The sequence below is a fragment of the Micrasema longulum genome, unplaced genomic scaffold, assembly GCF_059751315.1.
Source record: "Micrasema longulum isolate JH-2025_06_02 unplaced genomic scaffold, ASM5975131v1 h1tg001259l, whole genome shotgun sequence".
In the NCBI taxonomy this organism is placed as follows: domain Eukaryota; kingdom Metazoa; phylum Arthropoda; class Insecta; order Trichoptera; family Brachycentridae; genus Micrasema; species Micrasema longulum.
The window spans coordinates 1010928-1034421 of record NW_028278446.1 but is presented as its reverse complement, the minus strand read 5'-3'; the positions used below and the strand labels follow the sequence as shown (position 1 = coordinate 1034421).

Here is a 23494-nt window from a genome sequence, read left to right as displayed (position 1 = left end):
TCGCCATCAGCTATGGCAGCTTTATTCTTTTGATAAAATGCGAACAGAAGGTGTCGAAAATGCTCAGTTTCGACTACTTGACATTCCGTTTTGAAGGCTGTAATAAAATAAAACAATATATATAACATAAAGGCAAACACAACATAAAGCAAAACATTTTCTTTCGAATGACGCATAACTTTCTCAACATTGTTTCATTTTTGATTTTTATTTTTAATTTAGAAAAAAATGTACACAAGCTTTGTTTTTCTTTGTTCTTTGTTTGCAAAAAATGTACCTGATACATTTTCCACAAAAGTTATATTTCGTTGTTAAATTAAAGCAAAGTTAATATTTCGTTAGAAAGACTACATACGACCCACGGGCCGCAGTTTGAGACCACTGTCTTAAAGAATCGTGAATCAGCTCAGCATAGCTTCTGCACTTAAAATTAAAACATTGAGAAAATGTTTTCGTATTATCGAAACAATGTGTTTTTTCGGCAATAACAAAAATAAGTTAACATAATGACAAAGTCTGGGAATTTTTGTGGCCTATCATTACTTGGGGTTTTTTACTGAATGCCTTTTTAAAATGACCTTAACATTAAAACGTTTTACGTCATAGATATAAATAATAATATCAGCAAATTAATTAAGTAATGCGTCGGCCTCGAGGTGAAATGGTCAGAGCGTTTATCTACCATGCAAGAGTTCTCAGGTTCGATTCCTAACACGGTTGACTGGAAAGATTTATTTAAAGGGATGTTTTTATATAAGAATATTTTATTGACCCTAGACTGGCACCCTAAGCATGAGACTGATCATCTTACTTTCATGTTACAAAAAATATCAAATGCTGCTATTGATGTGCCAATGCAATTATACACCATTACGTGCGGAATAAACCTCATCATTAAACCTCTTTCGCCACCTTATGGTGCATAGGGCACTATAATGTAATGCCAATGGTGATCGGTCTTACGATCCAGGAGCCACGCCAGTCCAGGAGCAATGAATATTAAAAAAAGTTTAAATCGGCTGGTGGTCCAGTGGCTAGTCTTACGGACTCAGGGATCAGAGGTACGAGGTTTGAATACCACTTGATTCCTATTTTCCAATAATGAGTTATTTACAACTCGCTAAAAATGGCCCCGAAAATTAAAATATTCGGGTAAATCATAAAACCGCAAATATTTCTTTAAAAAAATTGATAAATCGAAGAACGAAACTACCTTTAAAAATCAATATTTCACGAAGTCAATCGAATCTCGGAAAACTCGGAATCGAACCCGGAACCTCAGGAATGGTAGGCGAATGCACCAATCACTACACATCGAGACGGACTTATTACCGATTTGTTGACATAATAAGTAATAAAGTCATTGAGATTTTTTGTGTAAAAAGTACGCATAAATTAAGTACTCATTACATCGCATAAGTAATTGTAACACAAAAAAACGTATATTTGATAGTGAATCTTATTTAATTATATTATAATATAAGAGAACTTATTCAAAAATATTTAAAATACTTAAAAAAATATATACAAATTTTGGTGCTTTGTAGACATCTTAAAAGTATAGCATTAAAGTAAACATTTGACTTAAATGTAAATAAAAAGTACAAGTAACAATCCTTAATGGATTTTTACAATACAAACATAAAAGATCAAAGCGCACTAAATGTACTTACATTTTTTACTCGCATGTCAACAACTTGCTGGTAATGTGTAATGTAGTCATAAAAAGTTTTCTCTGCATAGATAAATTAATTACTTAAACAAACAAAAAAAACAAAGAGAAAGTATGGCCAGAAAAAAATGTATTTAAAAACAGAGTTTATTTTCTAATAAAACTCATTACAATTAAATACAAACATTATTTTATTCAAAATAATATATGCATATAGTTGTATGTATGCAACTCAGCAGGACTTTAATTTAAGACTATTTTGTAAATATTTTTGAAAAATAAATAAAATAAAAAAAAATTAAAATCATAAAATATAAATATATGTATACATTGTATAATATATACTTAGAACATATGATCAAGGGTTTAATCTACAAAGATTCGTTCAACGCTTTCCATTTTGTTATTTATTGAAACAATTATTCGAAAATGAGGACTGAGCTTGAATGATCAATGGCGAATGTACATTACATACGAGTACAATGGAAAAATTTGCCTTTTTTAATTGAAGAAATTTTTTACCATTTTAATTACGATACTCTGTGTAAAATATCGTTAAAAAAAGCTTGATATGAGGCTTTTATTTATATTTGTGCGATTAATATTTAGTATTATTTATGTTAACAAATTACAACAGGGATGGAGAATATCTAAAAGAAGGCAATACGGAAGTCTAGGTATTTACAGGTCTTATAAAAAAAAACAACAATTGGAAGAATTGAAGAAATACGGATGTTCAAACATTGGCGGAATGGTGAATGTTATACAGTGCGTAAAGTTTCTTTTCATTTAATTATTTTTTTTTCATTTACAATGAGAACATTACAGAGTATACATATTTGTATTTATTAAAAAGAAAAGAGAAAAAAATCATGTTAAATGTACATACCTAATACAATTTGGAAATTGCCCTCCTAAGAGAAATCCCACTGTCATGAAATCCGAGGCGATACGATTGAATAACACGATTGCTCTCCCTACTGGCATAACCATGGCCACTTTAACCAGCCGATGACAGGTCACATGCCCTGTAAATGCCTAGACTTCTATATTCCCTTCTTCAAGGTATTCTCCATTCCCGTTGTAATTTATTAATCTTAACGACTCCCGAGAGGGTGAAATCCAGTCTTTTGTCCAAAAACACTTGGACATACTCAAATATTGTTTTATTTATGTGTCAAGCGATTGAATTTATTTGCCACACAGACTTTTAAAAGTAAAGCATTAATTATAAGATGGAATAAGAAAGAAAGCGAGGAAACTTTTCATGATCAGATGAACCAAAAGTAATACTTGTCGTGTAAAATGCAGAATAAGCTTTGGGAGTATATGTCAGGATGGACACAACAGACATTCTAAACTTTTTACTAACTCCTACGGAGAAATGGCGTAATGCAAGTAGGTACTAGAAAAAATAATAAATTCCTTCTAATTAAATAAACGAAAATATGTTTAAATAAAATTCTGGTATTATTTGTTTTCTTATTTGACTATCCGTTTCGGAAAAAAAAAGATAAATGTAATTTAATGCTTTTAATCTAAATGAGACGTAGGTGTCTAGAAATTACAAAAGAATGCGATAATTATCAAGGAATGCTATTAGTTTACTTTGGCAATGACTAAAACTGTTTATAAAAGCTGATCAAACTATATAAACATTTGTTTAGCCTAAATGTGTACTATTTGCACATTCGTTATTTTACATTCTCAGTGAATAAACAATGATCCGTTAAAGTTCTTGAACTTTTGAGCAATTAGATTAAGTCAAACATTTTGTCATATAACAAATATGATTTACATGTATTTCACGCACAAGCATTTGTAATAATTTATTATTGCAAAATTGAAATTTTGATTTCTGACCAATAATTGTTAGATACCGCCTAATTTATTATAATTCTTCTTTTCCACATCCGCTCCTAAGTGGAGTATGTGGACATCACCAGTTGCCTCCAGGAGACCCTATCGCCAGCTAGCATTTTTGCTTCTTCCCACGTCAATCCAGCGCCCCTTAGTTCCGCCGAATAAAGTCGAAAGATCGCCTTCCAGGACGGCGTGAGTTTAAAGAAGAGGCAACTCGGGTTTGGGTTCTTCGGAGGCATGCGCAGTACGTGTCCAAGCCAGGTCCACCGCCGCATCCTCAACACGCTCGTAATAGGAGGCTGCTGCGTCCGTTCTCGGACTTCAATGTTAGTTATAAAATCGAACCACCTTATAACTAATATTTTTATCAAGCACTTACTCTCAAAACTCAGAAGTTTGGTGTTTTGAGCTATGTTTTTGTAATTAATAATAGTTTGATAATGGTCGTAGGTACATTGCAATCAATTTATCACAATGTTTCTTAGAGCCTAATTAGAATACCCGAATTTAATTTTTTGCAGTTATTGCGTTAATTACAAGTACAAATTGAATCGCTTTGTTTTGATTAAACAATAAAATAAAGAAGCGTACTCATTGTCTGGTAAGCGAACGAACTTTTATGTGCGTTCCAAACCAAATGAGTATAAATGCCATCATGGATTATTATGAATAAATAATATTATTATATTTTCGCTATCCACTAACATTTCTTGATATGGTTGCATATTTATATATATAATTCCTCTGTACGTGTGATGCCACTGAACTCCTTCTAAACGGCTTTACCGATTTGCGTGCGGTTTTCAGAGAAACAGATCTTTGCTCTGTGCGTTTCGTAGATATTAAAATCTTCAATCTAATGTGTAAAAGAGATGTAAGGAGCGTAAATGTTTTATATATCGATCTACCAGGGTTGCATTCGAGAAAAATGCATTTACGGAAAAATGGTAAGATGTTGGTTTTTTGTTTATAAAAACGTTTGTTTTTGAATTTTTACAAATAAGCATTTTTTTGTGGATCTCAATCAGATTCATTCTTTATAATTTCTTACCATTTATTTCTTTATACTGGATTTTTGGTAATCCTAAAATAATTTTAAATTTAATACGTTTTTAAAAGTCGTATTCCTAATAAAGTACACCCCTCTGTTGGTGAGAAGACCGGAGTTCAACGTTTGCCAAAAGAATGCCATGTTTGAAAAAAAAAATATTTTATGATTTGGAATTCAACCATAAACAAGTACCAAGGTACCGACTTATATTCAATATTTGAATATTAAAAATTTTTAGTTTTGGAATTTAATCACAAACAAGTATCTAGGTACTTACTTATCAATGAAAAGTCTTTTGCCAACGTTCGAGCAGGACAACTTCTGTCGGGTCCGCTAGTTATTGATAAATTTACTTCAAACAGCGCGCAGCGCAGCGACTGGGTTTTTTGTGACCGATAATAATAGACAGCAGTCTGATAAGGCCGAACTTAAAACGAAACTCGGACATTGGTTTTTAAAAAAAGTTGTCACAGCAAAAGATCGGTATTTATGTTCGTAACATATTATCATATGTAAAATTAAATTCAAGTTGTCAATGAAATGGCAAATTTTTCGTTATGTTTAAGAAGTGTGTATATCTTAAATTCGAATAAGGAATTTGAGGGATTTTTATTTATTAATCAGTCTCCGTGGTGTAGTGGTCAAGACACCTGACTCACTCACGGAAGGTTCCGGGTTCGATTCCCGGTGAGAACACGAAAATTCTATGTGATTTTTCTCAAGCCTGGGTGTTTTGTGATGTAATTCATCACTGTAATTGGGCCTCTTGGCCTGTTGTGGTGTAAAAATAAAATCAAGTAATCAATAAATTAACACACTTATAAACAATGGTATTTTTTTTTATGTAAGAAATTATAATCGCTATTATTTTTCAAGTTTCGTAATTTTTTAAATCCCCCTCGAAACTCAAAAATTACACCGTCCGCGACGTCACTAGTTCAGGTCGGTGAATTATAGGAACAATTTTTTTGTACGTACTAAACGTCAAAATACGCTAAACTTCGAAAAACGTGGTTACCCAGGAAACCGGAAATCTTTTGGTGGTTTCCACAACATAACAACGCCTTAATTTGTTGGTTATCGTTAACACGTGAACAAGGAGTTTTTTCATACATATTCTAGAAATTTCTAAATGCCCTTATTTTTACCAAGTGTACGAAAATATTTTTTATATACAATTTCCCGTAGTGCTGAACTTCCTAGTTGTGGTTAAAAAAAATAAAGAAATTACACCAAAATATTTCAGAGTATGTTGATGTTAGAAGGTTCATTATGACATATTTACTATTTAATTTACATATGAAATCGCCGAAATAATACAAAGGTTTAATGAACTAAATAATGATTAGGTGTATTACAAGTTACAAGGCTTCACCTCAGCTTTCGGAGACTAATTTACATTACACAGATTACAGTTTAAAACTTGATTGTGGTGCTGTTTGATTGAGGAAGTAATCAAATTAATGAACCATGTTTCATATCATATTACGCCCAATACAATTACAAATACTTACAATCAATTTAAGGTTCGACGTCTAAGAGAAAGGGAGAGGGAAGATAGATGTACACATAATGAAAACTTTTATAAAGAGTTACAATAAAACATTTTTGAATAAAACTTAAAACGCTCTAGATTCTAGGCGCAGAAAATACGTAATTTATTACTTTCTAATTATTAAATAAAATTATGTAAATATTTTATAAACATATTTAAGCTTAATACGGTTGTGCATTAAAAATCAAAATGTACTAAATTAAATGTATTTCGATATTGTGAATGCAGATAAATACATTAAATAGAATGAAAATAGGAATGATAACAAAAATCTAAAAGTCCGTTCCAAAACATCTTTACTTAATTTTATAAAAACTAAAACGATCAATTATACTGACGTTTTTGGCAGTATATTTTATAGGAAAACTCTAAAATTAAACATTTTGATCAAAATATCAACAAAATTCAATAGTTGACTGTTTGTTATAGAATTCTAAATATGTAAATTTAATGATATTTTTTATAGATTCAAATTAACAAATGAAATTTTTCAGCATTGCTCAGAAAGCAGATACTTTTTTTATATTTGTATTTATTGGACCGCTGTTTTTATGATACAAATAAATAAACCTAATAAATATGTAATTGTATCTTAAGAAGTGTTTTCACGTGGCACTGGCACAAAAAATAATAAGACATTCCCCCGAGACACACGATCGATTTGGCGAAGCAGAAAAACTCGGCCTTGCGACTTCATACATAGCGGTTCTTATTTCATGCCTGTAACGCGATCATAATACAGCTAACAGCTAAATACGATAGGCTCTTACGGGGTACAAATAGTATTGAATATCGACATTGACTTAGAAACTATTTAATACCCTATTTCAATAATTACGCTTGAGCACCTTCATAAATTAGAAATTCCAAGATTTTGATGGTAAGGAAGGGCCGTTTGTAAACATCTATCAAATTTGATGTAAGTATAATGTTTACAGTTTTTTATACAAAAATATTTTAAAAATACATGGTATCAGTTAGAAACGTTTGTCAAATAAGTGCCAAATTACAAATTGAGTTAATAAATTCGTTTTTTTTTAAATGAATATTAGCGTTCTTATAATTTACCCAAATATTTATATTTTGGTGACCATTTTCAACGAGTTGTAAATAACTCACAATTAGAAAATGGAAATCAAGTTGGGATAGAGTGGGGTTCGAACCTCGAATCTCTGATACGTGAGTCCGTAACACTAGCCACGGGACCACAACCCGATTCTAAAACTTACTTACTTCTTGATATTGCTGCGTAAAGTTGCAGTTTCAATAATTAACTTGTACCTTTCGCGTGTATCGGCATTTATCTTATCATATAATCTTATTTAAGAGATTTTAATCAAATTTGTACTGCAAATTTGTTTGGTACTGCAAAACGTAAAAAAAAAAGCATTTTGGACACACGTGGTACAAAATTTTACGTTCCTGTATTTGACTTTTGATCCATTTAGTTTTTCCAACTTCATAGTACTATTTAATGTATTAACTGGACCGCGAAAAACTCAAATTAAATTGTCAAAAAAAATATTTTTGTTTCTTCTAAAAATTTAAGTATAAACAATCGTAATTTCAGTGCACGTTAAAAATACTTAATGTTTTGTTTGTTTATTAAAGAAGCGTAAATTCGGTAATTTTAGAACAATTTACGAAGATTTAAAAGTGAGATCAGTTACTTTCCCTGCCTGTCTCATATGGACATACGAGTATGACCTAGGACATGCGCATCGGTAGAGAAACCGAGTATATTAAGTAGGCGTCTCTCAACAAGTGAAATGAAATATTCGGGTACAAAGTAAAGCTTAGACGACACGTTGAACCCATAAGAGACAGCATAATAGACATGTTCACAATAGCGGGCCAGATGTCATTATTTATTCAGACACACAACAGTAAAGTCCTCGATGCCGTTGAAAGAGGGCGTGGATTCGGCTCCAGAGTATGTTAATTTGTCTCACAACATGTTCCAAGGATGTCCTACGCTCGTCGGTTGGCTCCACAACTTCACAATAGCGACACTTCCTTGACTCGATGTTTAACAATTCAAGTCTAGGGGCCACGGGCTTGGAGAAACGACAGGGGGTTTTCTAAATTACACGTTTAGAAGTTAGCATTAGGTGTTTCCAAGTGTGTAATAAAATAATTTGACGCACACATATTTAATATTAATACATTTTTTGCACGCTTGCGTTTACAAGTCAGTTCGTATACCAAGGTTTAGTAACTGTTGAACATTCAATTACATGAATTAAAATGCAAGGATACGATTAATAAAGAAGTATCGCAATTCGCTATTTGCCATTCGCAATACTGGCGCATGGTTGTATTAATTAAACGTTGGACAATTTTTTATTTTTTTTTAATTGTCGGCGGTGAAAAAATCAGTACTGCAAGTAAAAATTACTGAAGTAGCTTAGAACAATATTTCGAATGTGTACATATTTTGTAAAATAAAATTAGATATTTCCCTGACAGGATTAACATCAATATCAAATAATTTGGTTTTATAACAAACATATCCATTTGTTACAATATATTATGCCGCTAGTTTCATCCATACTTAAAATATATAAATAAAATAAAAAAAAACAACAAATTTAATTCTATCTAATGATTGAAAATATATATGCTTGTGAAATTGTATCGACCAATACCTTCAAATTGTATTTTTTCTAGTATGTATTTTTGTTGAATTACCTTAAACCTTCATTCTCTGCAGTGGACCAATACGCATGCAAATATAATACTTAGACCAAGAGTATATTGCGTAAAGAGAATTTGAAAATTCCTTACTTGAATTTGGAAGTCAACTACCTCAATGCAGAATGGTGACTAATTCACAGCGTAGTGGGTAAAGTGCTTGTTCAAGCAAGCCGATGACAGATCATAAGTACTAAAAAACCAAGGCATCCATATTTTCGACAGTTTTACTATATTTCGGTTGGAAAAGCACCTAATAGCTAAGAGACATTCTGATTTAAAAAAGCTCATATTTGTTGTCTAAAGTAGTTCGTAAGCTCAAAAATATTGTACAAATTTAAAGCATTTAATTGATAAAGTAAAACGTGGAAATATAAAACTTTCGCAATTTTATTTTTCAACTTTGCAGTGTAAATTATTTGTTGGAAAGACTTATTAAATATTCGTTCTTCGAACACATTCTGCATAGCTGTATATCGAATACTGAAATAAGTGTTGTGGGTTCGTATCCGAGCGGTGCTTTAGAAATTAATAAAATCTCCGAAGCGTGCGAAACCATTGTTCCTCACCGTTACTCCGGGCATGAGTACCGAGCACCGAGTACTCCCGACGTCCCAGTAAAGAGTGTCTAACGACTTACCAGGGTGGTAGAAAGCGGATCAGTAAAACTCATGGACAAATACGACATACACTCGCGCCATTTTCCATACAGGGGTTTTGTAGCCGAACACATCTCGTCTCTCTCCTGTTTTACAAAAAAGGCATTAAAAAAAAACATTTTAACGCGAAATGTAGTCGATGCTTTTCGGTTTTTAAAAATTATTTATCATATTTGTATACCATACGTCCGAAGACTTTATGGGTTTTTGGATGGTCCTAGCTCCCATAAGAAACAATTTATCCAAAAAGCAAAACGATAGAGGCACGCAAGAGGGAAATATATTTAATACATAAATCACTGCTCTAGTGCTGTAATCTACGGAGAAAACACGAGAATACGTTTGTGTGAAGAAAAGCTAGACTCCTTTTTCTTTTAATTTCCATCCACGATTATTTCTCTTTCTTCTCTTACTAATATACTCCCCACGCGGCTCGATTGTGGAATTATCTCCCATCCACACCACCAAAGAAGTTTCTACAGTAACTCCGTTTAAATTACGTCTGAAGAAACATCTCCTTTCTCTTCCTTAATCTCTCCTCTTCTTCTCTCTCCTATTTTGCTCTTTCCTACGAATGACTAATATCGATATTGATTAATTTATCTGCACAGATTGTCACTTCTATTATTGTATTTTTTTTCACGCGTATGTTTTTGAAGCTAAAACGATATAAATAACAACTTTTTTGCTGGCTTGTTTTTAAAAAATCCATTTGGCGATAAGTCCGCCAATATAAAGATATGTATGCACAAAAAGATTACTAAAATTCAAAAAATACTATTGTAATTATTCTGTACTTTTTATATGTTGAGGCATCTTCTTCGAAGAATAGCGTCCTTTTATTTAAGAATAGTAATTAGAAATCCATGAAACAAATTAGCTTTTGTTCATCTGCATACGCATCTAATGAGATAAAACACGTTTTTCTGTAATTATAATAAAAGTAACATTGTAATGTGGCGTTTTACCGTCGAAAATGTTACCGTTATATGTGTGATTATTTGGGTTTTAGCTGGCTGATGAGGCATTTTAACGTTTAATAGGCTATCGAATAATCGTAGCAGTTTTTAGACTATTCGTAAAAAAACGGTAATCAATGAATTAAGAACCATTTTAAAAAACAAACTGAAATCATCATCGTCACCATCCCTCTTTCCCCACTCAGTGGCGCAATGAGTCAGTTCATTAGTAAACAAAGTTCAGCATTGTTTGATCATTTGTAATATGAAGTAACTGTGATCAATCTTACGCTTCAGGTACCAGTCCAGGAACAATAAAACAAAGCAGTTCCAAAAACCTTTAATATAAATATTTCACGTTCGTCTTACCCGGAATTGAACCCAGGACCTCAATTATGGCCAGCGACCACTTCAACCACTACTCAATGAGGCGGATTTATCTTTACTCGATTTCTTTAGCCAGGATATTTACCTGAGAAAGCACTTGCCCTGGGTGCTGATTCTAGTTCACACACAAAACTGTATTCTTTATCCGCCCGGACACGGGGATATAAACTTTTACACTATGCATTTTAAAAACTGTTAGTATGAAATGAACCGGGTTGTGGTCCCGTCACGGATTTACGTATCAGATGTCGAGGTTTGCACCCTAGTCTACCACAACTTGGTTCCATTTTCAACACATACGCACATATTGTGTTTTGTACACGTTATTGCAAATAAATTTAATTTTATATATATTTTAAAACAACATAGTTTTTGGTTCACTGGTTATTGTTTCAAAAAAATATGTGTAATTTTTTTTTATGAATTTTACAACTAAAGAAGAAAAAAGAAATAGGTATGTTTATCTAAATAAAAGTGGATATAAAACAAAGTAATAAGATTTAGTCAAAAATATTACAATTATTTTACTAAAAAAACAAACAAACCATCGCGCCGTTTCACTGTAGATGTAGGCAGATAGGATAAAACGCCACATCATTCTGTCTTTGCTTACAGACCTCGCTTCCTTTACATTCATACTTCTCATGCACGCATGCCGATTATTCCCACTTCTCACATGTCCACCTTCAAGTATTTGATGGACTTGATCGGCTCTTGTCTTTATATTATGATTCTCTATGATGACGAATTTCCCAAATAACAGATTTCTTACCTGTCATGCTTTTGAACATCTTTTGGCTGGGTTAAGTCTGAAATATATCAAGACACCAAAAATCGAATTCGGTCATATTTATAAATAATTGATATTATTTTCATTTGTTTATTTAACATTTGTACATAGTGTTATTTGTACATTGGCGGGCTTATTGCCAAATGGAAATTTCTTCCAACCAACCAATAAAATAATAGTATTTTTTTTATAATTCAAGTTACAGAACATATTCAATAGAAAATTAAAAAGCTAGAGATACGTAAATATATAAATAAACGTATTTGTTTATAAATTTCCTTAAATCAATACTATTACTCAATGGGAAAAACAAAAAAAGAGGAAAGAAGAAAGGAGGAGAGATTAAAGAAGAGAAGGGAGATGTTTCTTCAGACGTGATTTAAACAGAGATACTGTAGTATCATCTTTGATGGTGGATGGGAGATGATTCCACAGTCGAGCCGCATGGACACTATATGAGTTAGAAAAGAAAGGGGAATTGTGGATGGGTACTAAGAGAGAGCCTTGAGAATTAGAACGAAGAGGTAAACCATGAACCGATAAGCGTTGAAATTTTTCACGCAAGTATATAAGAGCGTTAGGACTATGAAGTACATTGAACAGAAGATTATTCATTTTTTAAATTATTTATTTATTGAAATCTACAGTCATTTAGAATAATAAAGTTGTATTATAAAAGGTACTTAAAACAAGACTAAAAATTATCTTAAACTTGTAATTATCAATATACGTAATATGTTATAAATACATTTATATTACACAATAATAGAGTTTGGAAAACCATAAATAAAATGTTCGTACATATTTACCATTGTAAATTTAAAATAAAATGAAAAAATAATAAAGTATTTTCTCATCACTAATCACCCACGGTGACAATGCCTGCATACTGTCGCTGATTTCCATTTTGAATGTGTTATTATTCAAGTTAAAGATATCACTCGCATTGGCTTCTATAATATTATTATATAAGTTGCATATTCTATAAATGCACGAATTTTTTGCTGCATAGTGTTTACATCGGTGCAGTTAAATAATTTATAATTATTTCGTTCACAAAAGAGTTTGACGCCAAATCTAATAAATAATTAGAAATCTCACGCGATTTTTCCTTTCTTGTGAAAGAATGTCTGCATGACGGGCTGTGCGGAGTATTTTTAGAATCCAGCATTTTTGCCACAGGTAACGAGTGCATCGAATTCTCAAACGAGGACAAATTTACATAAACACAACGTTTTGTTACAATACCAAGTATTCTACGATTGTATAAGGCGCCATAGAAAGTGCCAATGACCAACACTGAAATCTTCCTCGTGTTTAGATACGCTTGTGGATTTATAAGTATAACTTTGCATTCCAATGAAGTATCACTTTTATTTATTATTTTATAAGAATCAAACATGTTTTTAAAATTACTGACTTCGTTTTAAAAGAAAACTAAATACTATTTCTCTATTTGATTTCAATCCACGAATGATCGATTGATTGATGATGGATTGGTTTATAGCAAAGCTATGCATCTCTTGTGTCATTTCGGTTTTTCCTGTCTTTAGGTCTTCATATAACCTGCATTTCATATTTTTACACAAATTCCTGCCCCCTATAGTTTGTCCTCTAAGACATCCCCTTTATTATCTCATGTTAGAGAACCTCGTGATGCATTATGAATACGAGTCATCTACTTCGTCTTTCGGAGATGGTCTTAAGTAGTTGCCTTCCTCCTTTGATATAAGAAAAAGAAATTGCACAGAAAAATATTATTTCAATAATTTACAAAAAACATAGACTATTTCGTAGTAATAAATTATGCGTAGAGAGTGGACTCCTCAGTTTTAGAAAATTATACTTATTTCAGTGCCTGAAATATGTTTACTTGAAAAGGGAATTGTTCAGTAATAATTTAAATTGTATTAGTAATAGATCCGATAGTGTACTGTCAGTTCCAGGATGCAGAACTAAGTTCGCACAGAGGCACTCCTTACATGTTGGTCCAAGATCTTTTAACAAAGGAACTATAAAACATTTAATCACTGGTACAGTTTACATTAGGTTTGAGGTCTTGGATTAGCATGGAAGGAACAAATAGACCCATCCTTTAAAAAAAAATTTAATGAAAATAAAAATTAAATACACACTGCAAACAAATCATGTTTTCGTAATATCAGCATATGTTAATTAGGTTTTTTTTTATTTTTCTTTTCTTTTCTTTTCATGGTTCTTTTCATGTCATACCATATTTATATGATCTAAACTTTTTAATAATTAAAAAAGGAATGGCCCACCCTCAGACGCTGAAGTCTTTGTTTGCATTTTTTCCAATTTATGTTAGAGCTTAATTTTAAGATGTATTTTTCTAAAGTATTTTATTGTAATTATATTTCTATCTAAATAATATATGTATGGAAAAATAAACAAATAAAAAAATAAAAAAACTAATTCGCATGTTATTCGTGATTCGGTCTTTCCAGGAATTTACCAGAATTCGTGTACAGGATCACATCTCTAAAGCCTTAGTCTCTTTTTGTGTCTTTCTGATAGGCACTTTGTCTCAAATACTCCGTGGTCGTATAAATTAAAATAAACTAAAAATGTATTGTTCTTCTTGAAACTCAATTTAAATTAAGATACGCGGTGTTACAATATACCTAGGACGGTAAGCAACGATGTTTCGGATGTGTTTATGTTTGATTCAAGTGTCGAAAATCCGGTGACCCTTAATTTGAGTTCCGTAGTCCCTGACGTCATCTTTTCCCAGCGGTGAGTCAAAAAAGCAACAGTACTTTGTAACATATTGTAACGTACAAGATTGAAAAAATCTATCTTAGAAATCGATCTTATTACATTATATTTAACGTGCGCGGATTAATCAAATAACGTAAAGTGCTATTAAAACGATCGAGTGCTATCCATGAACCAGTACCAAAGGGACGAAACCGTAAGTTCTTGTCCTTTAATTGAAATCCTGGTTTGACACATTTGAGCGTAATGTACATCGCAAAATCGAACATATTCAATTTAATTCCAATTTCTTTCGGAAAAAGACAAAGCCTTGTTTACAGTTACAGTATCGAAGGAATTAATTAAACAAACTATATGTTTCTACTAAAGACATACAACGTACGATACCTAATTCTTTAGAATGCATATTTTTAAGTTAAGTGAGAATGAAAGATTCTGATCTGTTCATCAATTTTTGTTTTAATTATTGTTGCAATTCATTTCAATAAATATTGAATTAATTGGAAAAGTTTTTACTTTGGCCTGCACAATTTTCTTACTCAGTAAAAAATTATAAATGCAATGCTATAATATTTTATTTGAAATTGAAAAATGAATGGACAGCGAAAGAACAGTTAAAAAGATCTACAATATGAATGTAGATATGTAGATGCAGAAATCGAGGAAAATTGAGAATGAAAAAGCATATTCAAATCGAACAAATACTTTAAGATGGACATGTCGGAATAATCGGCGCGCGTGAATGAGAATATGTATAAACGTAGAAGAAGCGAGGACTCTGCCTACCTCTACGGGGAAATGGTGTGATGGTTTAATGTTTAAAAAAAAATGCGTTTTTATGATTTACCCAAATATCGAATCAGGCCGCAATATTTTTTGCTCAAAATATTCTTCTAAAAAAACATTCGCGTTATATTCAAGAGTTCAAGATTAGTTAATTTTTCTTTTCATTTCTGATCCAAATATACAGGTCGCGTTATATTCGGGCTAATACCGTATTTCAATTTTGAGGGTCATTTCCAAAGAGTTGAAAATAACTTTCTATTAGAAAATGGGAACCAAGTTGTGTTAGAGCTCGGTTTGAATCTCGGTCCTCTGATATGTGAGCCCGCAACACTAGCCGCGGTGCTACATCTCGGTATTTAAAAACAGTTTTTGCAATTAGGCACTATAATGTGTTTTATAATACGTACTAGCGGACCCGATAGACGTTGTCCTGTCCGAACGTTGGCTTGCCTGCTATTAGCTTGGAAAAAGACTTTTCATTGATAAGTAGGTACCTAGGTACTTGTTTGTGATTGAATTTCAAAACTAAAAATTGTCAATATTAAAAAAAAAAAGAATGTAAGTAGGTACTTGTTTATGGTTGAATTTCATAAAATAATTTATTTTTTTTCAAATTTAGCATTCTTTTTGCAAACGTCAAACTCCGGTCGTCTCACCAGCGAAGGGGTGTACTTATATAAGAATACGATTTTTTTTTAATGTATTGAATTTAATATTATTTTAGTATTAACCAAATTCCAATAAAAATAAATAAATGGGTGGAAATTACAAGGAATTTAAGGAAAGAATCTAATTGAGATCCAAAAAAACAAATGCTGTTTGTAAACATTCAAAAACAAACTTTTTTTACACACAAAATAAACAACATCTTTCCATTTTTGGCAAATGCATTTTTTTCAAATACAAACCTGAGAGATCAATGAATAAAACATTTATGCTCCTAACTTCTATTTTACATATTCGATTGAAGATTTTAATATCTACAAACACGCACAGCGCAAAGATCTATATTTCTCTGAAAACTGCACGTAAATCGGTTAAGCGGTTTAGGAGGAGTACGGTGACATCACACGTACAGAGGAATTAGATATAAAGATTATGTTATTTAACTTTAAGTCATTGCGTATTCTATGATACGAGTAATACAACCTCCCAGGTAATACAACACATATGCTACAAGCTGATCTTGTAGCGTCCATAATGATCAGTTGTGCAAAAAGCATTTGTTTTATTGAAGCAAATGTAGATTGCTTACTCCAGGACAATGTGATGCCATTTTTAGATTAGATAAGCTACTAAAATGGACTTTATCGATATAACGAAGGACTTACGTGATGCAATACCGCATAAAACTACGTGTTCATTTTGTTAATTTAAATTTCTTACAAAACTAACTTTTTTAAATGTTTATAAATTTACGCAGTTGTAAGTTGCTGATCTATGCGACCGTGATCACATAACATACTGTGTAACATTACTTATAAGATTGCCTTTGTTTATTTTATCTTCCGTGTGTTCCATTTTTGTGATTTTTTCAAATAATTTGCCCTCCTACGAAGCACCTAAATGTATTAAATTTGCTGTACCCAATGTAAGAAATGTAAAATCTTTAGCGGCAATACTTGGCGCAGCAGCATACGCCGCGCCGTCAGGAAGATCCGACTAATAACGGATGTAGCTACAGCGAGAATAGTCTATTTTAGCTACTTACACACTATTATGTCATAGCATTTTAGTGTGGGGTCGGGCTGCCGATATTTCTGCAGTTTTTGTTTTGCAAAAGAGGGCAGTGATAGGTATTTCCAACTTAAATTTTCGCGATTCTTTAAGAAATATTATTAAAGAAATACAAATTATGACTGTTTATAGTCTATATATTTATAATAATATTATGTATGCGCGTAAAAATATGTCTCTCTTTCAAAAAAATAGCGACAATCATAATCATAATACTAGAAATAAGTGTAAATTATTAATCCCGAAATCGAAGCCAAGTAAGGTAAGTACGTCGTTTATGGGGCACTGCGTACGCTTCTACAATAGAATACCCGACAGTGTCTTAATTATGACAGACAATAAGTTCAAAATTTTCATAAAAATCGTACTTCAAAAAAAGGCCTATTATGGACTTAATTAGTATATAGAAGATAGCAGTATATGGAACTAATAGTATTATTTTATTTGTATTAGTTTATTTGATTATTTTTATTTTTGAAAACTGACTCTCTTTTTTTTTTGTTTGGTTTATTTATTTATATATTGACTTTAAATAAGCGTATAAATTATACCTATTTCGAAGAAAAAATAAAAACTAAAAACACGAAAAAATACACATATCTATTCTTCACTCCCACCACCATTCCCTTTTCGCGCCTAATATTGTATATGGCACTGTATTGGTACACCAATCGGAGGGTATTTTAATATTTTTTTGTAATATTAAGGTAAGATAATCAGTTTTACACTTCAGGTGTCGGTCAAAGGACAGCGAAATATTATAGGACAAACTTAATTTTTAAATAAACATTTCACGTCAACCATATCGGGAATTAAACCCGAGACCTTATGCATGGTAGGCAAATACGCTGACCAACTTCACTACGAGGTCGACAATAAATTTACTCTTCATAAATCTTTTTTAATACGTAGCACTTATCAACAATATTTTGAGTATGTTGAATTTTGGAGACTTTTTTTAAACACCACAAAAAAATGATGGTTATACATAAATACTGATCCGGAGTACTTAAATTCTTCGTCAACATAAAAGATAAATTTGACGCATAGTCAAAGAATCAAATTTAATGTTGCAAATGAAATGAACAAAATAATTAAAGGAATAGCGCCGAAATAATGAGTTATTTCATAACTTTGCAACAAGAGGATAATATATAAGACTGGAAAATAAATCAAAAGCAATGTCCCAGAACTGTTTTATGTACAAGGGAATAAAGTTGTTTGAAGAAATGCCAGAAAACAAAAAATGAGGAAAGTGTACACATATTTAAAATAAACTAGGTAATCAAATCAATCATCTACTATAAGTGGTGAATATATCTAAATTAGTATAATTGTGCATATAATAGAACAGTTTAAATATTATTAATAAGAACAATCATCATCATCATTATTACCTTTCCGTACCTAATGGTGCATAGGGCACTGCATTGGTACACCAATCGTGGCGTATCTTATCATTTTTTGTTACATGAAGGTAAGGTGATCAGTCTTACGCTTCAGGAACCAGTCCAGGGACTATGAAATATTCTAGTGTAAAAACACCTTTTTTAAAAAAAAATAAAAAATTATGAGGACAATAAGTGTACAAAAGTGATAAATAGTGTTAGAGTAGGAGAAAATGTACTCGTAAATGTTGTATTAGACTATGTTAATCATAGAACTAAATAAAATAAATATTTTTAAAAAAAAATCTTCTCTTTATAACTTCAAACTTATTGATTTTTTTTACAACACAGAACAAATAAAGTCAATATCTTGCATAAACAATGTATGTGAATATTTCCTTGGGACGGATTCTTATTGACATAAAATTTAGCCTTCATAAAGAGTTTACAGGCATTAAAGAAATGATACAGTCTACACTTTGTTCCCTTTAAATTATTTAACTTAACCAATATATATGTATATGACATGAAAATAGTTTAAAACTATTATTTAATGTTGTTAAAATCATATCTTTCGTTTTTTTTAATAAAATATTTTTTTTAATCTTGAATTCGAATGAATTGAGGTATTTTTATGTTAAAAAAAATATCGACTTAGTTCTAGTCTTGAAAAAAGGGAGACGGAAAACTTAATATTTAACTATACCATAGATTATTACAAATCAAATAATTTTCTTTCTTTAGTTGGTTCGTTGACGTGCGAGATGCGAGCATTTAAAAATGATGAATCATCCACTTATTATTTTCCCGATGCCACATGGTTTGTCCTCCACGATTGTGTCACGACAGAGGCTTTTATGCCTTACTCGATTACGTAACTTGGCAGTACTTTCCTAATACAGGGTGAAGATGAGGACACAAGACATCCGGCAAGATGCCAATTCGATGTAATGTACTAATAATAGTAACATTGCGCATACAAGAACAGGTGAGCAGAGAACAGATATTTAGTGCATGTTGATATAAGCCAGCCGCAATAATTTGACACGATATATTTCGTATATTGTGTCAATAAAGAGCTGCATTTACATGGAGCGAAGACTTAGCAATAGTCGCGGATGTGATCCACTAAGTCTGTTTAAATACACTGAATGTGGGTTATATCATTTGAATAATAATAATCGTTATTGATCCGAATTCGTTCGTCCAATTATAACACTTGCGCGGAATAATCTAAATATCAATTGAATGAGTAAGACTCGTTACTTTGCTCAATATCGCTCCTGTCACTTTCAGAAATTGTTGTTTTCAACAAAATAAATTTTCATTATTGTGGCGTTAAGTTACACACTTCCGTACTGAAACCAATATAATACATTTATTATCTTATGTTACAAATATCAAGAAAGAGCAGGTAAAATTTTGGTGTAATTGTGTAACCTCTTAGAAAAAAAACAATGCATAATTTAATGTAATGATTCTTATCCTGGGGGTAATACTACACCTGCAAGCAGAAAAATTCCTCTTATTTCCTTTTTTGTTTTTTCTTACTGTTTTTAAGAGTTGTGTGTATTTGTTGAATCGATCATGGGCTTTCTGATTGTAATTTATCAAGTACAGATTTTTTAAAAACTATTTTCGATTTGTTTTTTAACTAATCTATGAACATGTTATTTATATTAGTTATGTTTTTTATTCAAACAAAAATATTAAAACATGATCCAATTACATATCTATTAAATATTGTTTCAAAAAGTTTCAAAAGCAAACATTTAAAAACTGCACCTAATTTAATAAATTTTTACGATCATTTCTCTTTTCTCTTATTAATTTTTTTTTTTAATATACATTTTTACTTCCTTCAATTTGAAATAGGTTATTATTGTAGAGCGACACGGTAAAAGCATACTTTAACCTGGGTATAGTTTTTTGTATTAGCATTTTATAACGACCCGACGATACCTAGTACGATGTACCTACCCAATCCTCGCGAAACGCGTTACTCGTAATCTGATTTCACGATTAATTACAGGAACGAATATCAGAATGAGTCTGTGTTTTTTTTATATTCTTGTAGCAATTGATAGCGTGCCTCGGTTTTAGTTGTTATTATACAACACAACTTCATCATTAGAGTCTTCCTAAATGACACGGCCACACATATCAACCGCTCTGATCTCCGCAACCATCAACTGTTTGATCAGCCCAAGATACAGCGGGTACTGGCTGCTACAACACTGAGCTTGCTTCGCACACAATAAGCGCTGTCTGCCTGTTGTTTTAGGTCACAGCTGATCAATCAAGTCCGATGTTTTATTCCTAGAGCTGCCTCCACCTGCGCCTTAAGCTAACGACGGGTTCATATATGAATAGAACCTTATTAAGCCTTTTGGCCCGGCCAATAATGTAAACCCAACGCCTTACGTCAGTATGCAAATCCACAGAAACGAGGAAGCTACGAGATCCACATAATCCATTAATTACGCTGATTAGATAAGACACATGACAGCTTTTCACACATCTGTTTTTAATGTCTACTTAAAAGTCGAAGCTTCTTATCTTCTCGAGTTTAAAATTATAAAATCCATTCGTCATTTTAAATTGAGCGAAGTCGTAAACGAAAGCTATCTCAGTGACTCTACGACGCGTTAATCTTAATACATTTATAATAAAATAACTGATTAAGATTTTATGTTCCACATAAACTCTTTTAACATCTTTGACGAAGCACCGAAAATCCCTGCATAACTCGTATAACTACGGAATAACTATTTTTGCGAATCGTATTTTTATTATTTCTAACTGTTAAATTTCAATATCTACGTATGATATCAGCATATTTGCATAATTGGGCAATTTTCTCCGAAAACACAACGCTTCAGGCGATAAATATAACTATTTTTAATAACTTTCAGTCCGACTAGCTAGTCGTGATTTTAAAGCGTTACGCAACAAAAAACAATCGATTTTCTGCATTAACGTTATAATCGAGTGTAGATTTGAAACAATCGTACAGCTAATTGGAAATAACAAAAATTTGACGTCTAAAATTACCAAAAGATGTGTACTTTGTACTTCCTGAAATAACATATGTACGTAATGTGTGTAGGTAGTTGGAATATTATTATATTGACCTCGGTTTAGGTTCCGCTATATAACACATTTTGTAAACTTAAATTATTTGAGACAATGACTTCACTCATTGTTACGGAAAAATCTCAGTTAATTTCACAAGCAAACGCGCAGATTTAATTATTCTAAATTATTTGTTTTGTTTAACGAAAAAGGGTGGGGATTGAAACTGTGGCTGGAATATGAGTCCACGAATCCACATCACGACTCAACATACATAGCTAACCGTGTTTCGCCCGCTTAGTACTCGTACGGTGACTCCGTGTCAATCAAATCAACAATTAAAACGGTACGCTAGTGCGTTCGCCTTTTCCGAATTCCATTGTACGTACTTCTGTAAAAGTCGCCTGGGATTCTACAGTTTAGTCCGAGGAGGATGCTTCGTATTCAGCTCACAAATAGGTTACAGTGCTTGACATTCAGAATAATTAGGAATCAATTTCATAGGTTGTTCTTTCGACGAGCTCTGTCGACATTACACAAACAATATTCTGCTTCCATGCACACAACGTATGGCGCACACATTACGCTGATTCCGTATTATTTCGGTGCCTTTAAGCATTTACTATGATGAAATTTACATTTTGTTCACATTTCTTCAATCTGCCTTTACTTTTTGACAACAAAAAAAAACACATTTTCTTATATCCTAACTATTATTGACAATTCAATTCCATAAATTAAATAATACTTTATAAAGTTTATATTTGAAGCACTAACTTTGTGGTTATTCATTATAATAAAATAAATAAAACAACTTTGTTTTTAACCAGTAATTTTTATTTTTCACCTACCGGTTTCAAAGCAGACAAGCTTCTTCGTCAAGGTTTCTTCGTAGGTTTAGAAAAATAAAAATTAGTGGTTAAAAACAAAGTTGTTGTTGTATTTATTTTATTGAAAAATACTTACTTGTTTATTTTTATTACCTTATACTTGTTTTTTTATTTTTTACTATTATATCAAATAACTTAAATTTGTCTTTCTTGCTTACCGTAACACTTTATTTACTTTGTTTGCTTTACAGAATTTATTTCATAAGCTTATACCTTTGCATTTTTTGTTTATATGCTTACTGTTTTTTCTTGCATACCTTTGTTATTATTGTTTTTTTTTTACTTTGCAAAACTTTTTATTATATCCTTTCTAACTAATTTCACATATTTTTTCTGTATATTCTGTGTTTATTCTTTAGTATGTTAGTATGTATTTTATTTTTATTTTTTGGAAATTCCTTTTGGGCGTTACTATACAAAATAAATAAATAATAAAAAAAAAATATCTATTAAAAAAAAGTTGTGTTACAAAATACGTGCCAAAAATGAAAAAAATGTATAAATAATAAATAAAATATCCACTATATTGCGTACTTTTAATGATCAAATAAAGTCAGATGCTTTGTATTTTGTATGCATCATCATAATCCTCTTTCTCCAGTTATGGTTCATAGCACAACACCGGTACTCCAGATAGAGCGTATATAGGTAATATTATGTCACATGGAGGTAAGATAATGAGTCTTACGCTTCAGGTGCCAGTATAGGGACTACGAAATATTCTAGTGTAAAAACACCTTTTAAATTAAAGATTTCATATCACCATGTCGGGAATCGAACCTGAGACCTCTTTCATGCTAGGCAAACGTGTTGACCATTAGGCCATGAGGTGGACGTATGTATGTATTACATATCAAATTATACGCAATATTTATTTCATTTCATTTCTAATTAATACCGAATAGTTCATTTCTACTAAATAATATAACGTTTTTCCATCTTTCATTTCCTAAATACCATTATCTATTATTTTTATTAAATTGAATACCTAATTATTTCTTAATTCATTAAAAAAACCATTTTAAAAACATGAAAGTAAAGTAATCAGTTCCCTGCTTTTGAAATGACTTCTTTTAAAGGTATTTGTATTCAAATACTTGACTTCATACTTAAAAACAAAAAGAAATGCAATTATATCTCTATAAAGGCGTAGAAATTTTAATTTCTATGAAGAATAAATGAATTTTTAATTAAATGAATTAGCATCCGATTGTAACTATTTTGAAAGCCTTTAATAAATGTGAATGGG

At 31.5% G+C, this 23494-nt stretch overlaps 1 protein-coding gene across 1 annotated transcript in view; it reads left to right on the top strand.

Annotated features, from left to right (window-relative positions):
- Positions 1 to 23494, top strand: part of dpy (fibrillin-like protein dumpy) — a 338800-nt gene that overhangs the window by 18020 nt on the left and 297286 nt on the right. The window lies entirely within an intron of this gene.